Raw genomic sequence first — 6,000 nt, forward strand, 5'->3', positions numbered from 1 at the left:
ATCCTGGGTGCGGTTTAGGCATCATTACTGAGCAACGCTGCCCGGGCTCTGCCCAGGTGCATGCTGGGATCTGTAGTTTGGAGCCACCCTCTCAGAGTGTGTGTCCTGGGCAGGCCGTGGCATGGCCCTGGCCGTGGATTGGCGGCCTCACCTAGCAGCCACGCGCAGCACACCTGGATCTTAGAGTGCCTTCTGAACCTGTGCAGCCACTGCTGGTGTTGGGTACTGCAAGTCATGAGGTGCCAAACACCCAGTTAGGGTGGGGGCTTTTGGAGTCTGAACTGAGGTGAATCCAAGGGAGGAGCCACCTTGGCACCCTGAGGACAGGGCTTGGAAAGGTGCTAACAAACACCATCTGGACTCACACAAGCCTCTCTACCTGCACCTCCCTGTTATGATGGAAGCTTTACCCAACCTGCCTTCTCCACCTCCTCAAGGAACAGATGTCTGAGGTATACAGAATGGCAGTTAACTGATTACTTCTCCACTCATACTTCTGTTAAATGTGAGCCCACCCACTCCTGACTCCCCTGCCACCCCCCAACATCGTCCCTTGTCAGCAGGAGGAAACCAGACTTAAACCTATGCCCCTATACTCAAGGAGTCTGGGTTGTTTAGGTGGAAGTCCTACAGGGTTAGGGTTAGGGTTAGGGTTAGCAAAGAGGTTAGAATGTTTGGTAGACCCGTTCCAAACCCCGCCCTCAAGGTGCCAAGGGTGGGCCCTCCCTTGGAGTCACCTCAGTCGAGACTCCACCCTTAAAAGCCTGCCCTTGGTGGCTTCACCCCTGGAGGGCATTAAAATCCCTCACCTCTGGATTCACCTCTTTGTTTCTGGTTTTCCATTTCCCTGGGGCCACCCAGGAATTCTTTGCTCAGATTAAACCATTATGCTGTGCCTCTTCTGCTCACCTGGTCCTGTCACTCAGGCCTCACTAGCCAATCAGAGCCTCTAGCAGACCCACCAGTCAGGTGGGCGGTTCTTCCAGGAGCCAGGCTTTCTGCTCAGCTCTTTGCCCCAGGAAGTCAGAAGTTGTTTCTGTGCTGTGCCTTTGTGTTCTGGGGAGAACATTGGTAATCTCAGCAGCCGCACCATGGTGAGTGAGGCACTACAGACTGAGAGGAGTGGTGGGCCGAGGTGAGTGGAGAGCTTAGGCAAGCTGGGTAACCACAACATAGTGAGTGAGGGGCTGCTGTCCCCAGATGGGAGGAGCAGATGGTGAGTTGCAGGAGCCGGTGTGGTGAGTCCTCCCCAGATCTGAGTGGGAACCTGCAGCCAGATTCCCTGTCCTGTTCGGTTTTACATGGACCCAAGGGTAGGCCTCTGAGTAACTTTGTGCCATGGGCTGAGAACTTTGGTCTGTGGGCTGAATCTTCTGAGAGCAGGGAGAGCAAGGAGAGCAGGGAACTGTGTGTAGAAACATCTTTGCAGCCAACATCAACATGCTTTTGGTTCATCCATGGTTGCTGAGCTTGGAGAGGCGCTGTTGCTCTAGTGTCTTTTAAACATTCAGCACTTTGCATTTTACTTCATGTGTAAACATCTATTATTGTGATGCTGTAAAAGGCATCTCATGTGTTTGGTTGCACTCCACTTACAGGCCTTGATATAGAAGAGCAGAATTGGTTATATAAAGATTTGCCAATGCTTAGGCAATAAATAGTAAGTCTCATAAAGTAGAATTTAACTGAGGGAGGACTGCCTCTAAGACACCCAAAAGGTAAGTGTATGCTAACCAGGCCTGTTAGAAATTAGCATGTGAAGATACACATTTGTGCACTGGGTTTGTGACATTTGGCTCTATACCATTACAAAGAAGCCTCCCCTCCCCTGATTTACAACCACTCACGAGGCCCACATTCATGTCAAAGAACAGGAGGGTAACAAGCTGCTCAAGGAGGCATCATAGGGTTACTAGCAACCTTAAAGTTTTCCTCTTGAGACAAGCTTAGTTATGCTGGATGGGCAATAGAACACCAGCGGATAACTGTTTGAAAAGTAAAACACTGTTATGTTAAGGATTTGCATGATCAAGCAAGGCTTTTTTTTTGGTCCTCAGGCAGGGAAGACGAACATTCTTGGAATAGTTAGTAACAGCTGGGGCCTAGGTCTTGGGAGGGTTCCCTAGGGGCCTGGTGTGTATTGACAGTAAAGCAGAGCTCTTTCTTTAAAACTAGGAATTTGCTTGGGAGAGCTGGTAATGATATGCAGCCATGACTTTTGTGGAGGGGTTGCTTCAGATCCTGAGAACTTGACTCTTTCCACACATGGGGCTTTGGTTATTGGTCCCAAGGCCACTGTGGGCTTAGTAATGTTACTGAGATACCCTGTGTTCCCTTGTGTAGCATCATTGGAGTAGCTGCCTCCTGAATTTGTCCCATCATATGATGATTCCTGGTATTTCTACTCCCTCTATTTACCCCCTGGTAGTAGCATACAAGATGCTATTCTTCTTAAGAAGCTTAAATCCCATCACTCCAGAGGAAGAGGCAGGCAGATTTCTGTGAGCTCAGGGCCAGATCACTGGTGTACTTAGGAATTATTCTAGGATATATCTTTGCTGTGTAATCCTCCTGTATAACTGAATGGCTAGACCTACAAGTTGCCTGTGTCTATTTAATTTGTTCAAACTGTAACCTGGAGCATGAACCTAAAAGACACTTAAGGATGATGGCATATGTGGAATGCAAGTGTGTCTAAGCTGGCTCCACTTTGAGCATTAGCTAGAGATGGAAGAGATTTTTTTAAATTAACCTTCCAAGTGTGTGAAGTAATTTCTCCTTGAGAAGTCATCTTAATTCTAGGACAGCTGCATTTCCATCTTGTTAGAAAAGATGTTTCTGAGACAAACTCTCTTATGTTGATTAGGCAGCTTTGATTCCAGTCTGCTGCTCTCCAGGGCAATGACCTTGCTGTCCTCTATATTACACCTTCAAAATTCTTAAATGACTGTACCACCTCAGAGATTTAAAATTGTCCATTTGAGTGATGGAGTCAGCTATCCAAAGCAGTCACAGGAAAAGGATTTGCATGTGGAGCATTGCTTCTGCCTTCAAACCAAAACAGAAGGAATAGTTCATTGTGTGCACTGCAGGGAAACAGGGCAGGGAATCAGCTGCTGGAGTCACCAGAATGAAAAGGGACATGATTGTGGTACCAGGGATGTTTTTTAATTTCCCAGCATGTTTTAATTCATGTCATGTGAATGAACACAGACCAGTGTTGGTGTACAGCTTGGGAAGGTTATATTGAGCCAATGAACAGTGAATTTGTAATTAGGCAATTCTTCTATGCAGATATGTATATGCAATCCTGGTTGACACAGTTAAGTCAGCTCAGAGGTTTGAGGCACAGGCCATTGGCTGTAACTCCATGTGTCAGCTTACATCACTCAATAGCTAACATTTTACATGTGACAAAGTCATATGATGTCTTAATAATGGCATTCTCCCTACCAGGGAAGTACCTACTGCATTTCAAAGTCAGTATAGCTAAGTGTTCTTTCAATTACTTTTATCTCCCTAAAAAATCAGTTATTTATAACATTTTTGAAATTTCATTTTCTTTCAATGCCATAATCCCTTTGTTTCTGTTTTCCATTGTTTCCTGGTTTAATAATTTCATTCCATTTTTTTCTTCAGTGCTTTCACTTATTTATTTGTTTATTTATTTGTATCAGTTTAGAGCAGTGGTTCTCAACCTATGTGGTCACAGCTCCCTCTGGGGGAATCAAATGACCCTATCAGAGGACTGACCTAAGAACACTGGAAAGCACAGATATTTATATTACAATACATACCAGCAGAATTATTGTTATGAAGCAGCACTGAAAATAATTGTATGGCTGGGGGTCACTACATCATGAGGAACTGTATTAAAGAGTCACAGCATTATGAAGGTTGGGAACCCCTGGTTTTGATCAATGTCTCCTGTAGCTCAGGCTTGCCTCGCACTGTATAATTGAGAATTGCTTTGAACACCTAATCCTGCTTCTGCTGCCCAGGGCTGGAAAGACAGTCACATAACTCCTTCCAGGCTGGGCCTTGACTGATCTCTGGGAGGGAAAAATAAACAGTAAATGAATATCCTCCAAGTTATCTAGATTTTATTGGGAATTTACAAATTAAGTGAGAACCTGTGTAAGAATTTCATTGACCAACTTTAATACTTGTGTAGTCAAAATACAAAAAGGGAGGGACAAGAAGAAGGGAGAAAGATTTCCTGCTGTGACAGTAGTTGACATCAGCCATGTGGAGTCAGGTAATCAATTTTAGATGTTTCATAAATGCCCTGACTGGACATTTCTCAGTTGCGAGGATCAGGCAATCAACAATCTAAATAAAGAACAGAACTTAACATGAAACCAGATTACTGCAGTTACACCATTTGAACCTAAACAGAATCACTGGATAAAATGGTGTTGGCCTGCCTACCATAATTATTTTTCCCAGGTTTAAAATGATAGCCCTGAGAGAAATAGAGTGAGTAGTACTTGTTGTGCTCTAATACAAATCCCGAGTCTCTGGAGCACATGGCCATAAAGTGTTTCAACTTTGTAATATAATTTTTTGGGATTATATTTACATTATTTCCACTGTCTCTTTCCTGCCTCCAAGGCCTCCCTTCCTTGTGTTCTCATCCATGACTGCTTTTTGTTTAACAACAGATGTTGTTTGAATGTGACCTGTGTTTGGTTGCATGACCTCCCTGCTATGAAACAAAGGACCCTGTGCCTTTGAAAGACCCCAGACCCACTCAGTTATATTTTCAGCTTCACAATAGATTAGCCACCTGCAAAACTTTTCACACAAACAAGTACAGGCACCCGGGTTCAGGGCGAGGTCAGTCTCAAAAAGTATGCCAAAACAGGATATCTGTGGCTGAACATTTGGCCCAGGGAAGGAACGGGAAGTTCTGGGAGTATGCCAAAACAGGATATCTGTGGCTGAACATCTGGCCCGGGGAAGGAACGGGAAGTTCTGGGAAAACCATAAGTACCCCAACAGGAACCAAGTCAGCTATTATCAGATTTCCGTGCACCTGGGGGCCTTGGCCTCGAGTGACACCATCGCCTCATTCAAAGCAACCAATGAAATCCCTGTGACCATGCATCTGCTTCTGTACGCCGCTTCTGCCTTCCCAAATCTACCCCATAAAAAGCGCCCTTACCATGTCTGAGGCGCGCAAGTCCCCCGAAGGTCTTGCTGCCCGCAGGTACCTGTGTGTGCCGAATAAACCTCTTGCGACTTGCATCCATGGTCTCTCCTGGTCTTTGGGTCCTGGGGTCTCCTCCGGAAGGAAGGTCCTCCACCAGGGTCTTTCACCTTGGAAGAGGAACAGGAAGTAAGTGCTCTGGGAGATTGGAGGATTTTACTGAACTAACAATTTTCCAGGGCTGGAGAGATGGCTCAGCGGCTAAAAGCACTGGCTGGTCTTCCAGAGGTCTGGAGCTCAATTCCCAGCAATCACATGATGGTTCACAACCATCTGTAATGAGATCTGGTAATCTCTTCTGGCTTGCAGGGATACATGCAGACAGAATGGTGTGTACATAATAAGTAAGTAAGTAAATAAATAAATAAAAAGAATTTTCCAGATCAGGACCCTGTCTGACTGTAGTGTGGAAGAGCAAAGCTGGTAGGGCCTGTGTGGTCTGAGTCATTCAATCTCTGCTCACCCAGTAGGGTGACTGCTAATGTCCTGAAGCTCAACAGAGTCGTCTTAACTAATGATAAGCTTTAGGAAGACTTAGTCATCAGGAGCATCAGTGGGAGGTAGCTCACAGATTCTTTCCAGGATTCTCCTCTTGTTCTGCTGTGGGGAGCTTTAAGGGAGACCGCAAGCCATGCCACAGTGAGTGTGGGGGCCACTGTCCCCAGAGCAGGAAGAGGATGTGGCTGAGCTATCTGAATCTGAACTACTTGGACTGGGATGGACTAGGAGCCAGATTGAGGTTCTGTTGATCCTTGTGTTTACCTGGGCAGTGGCCCTTGGCCTCTGAG

The sequence above is a fragment of the Mesocricetus auratus genome, unplaced genomic scaffold (genome assembly GCF_017639785.1).
Source record: "Mesocricetus auratus isolate SY011 unplaced genomic scaffold, BCM_Maur_2.0 Super-Scaffold_100018, whole genome shotgun sequence".
Classification (NCBI taxonomy): Eukaryota; Metazoa; Chordata; class Mammalia; order Rodentia; family Cricetidae; genus Mesocricetus; species Mesocricetus auratus.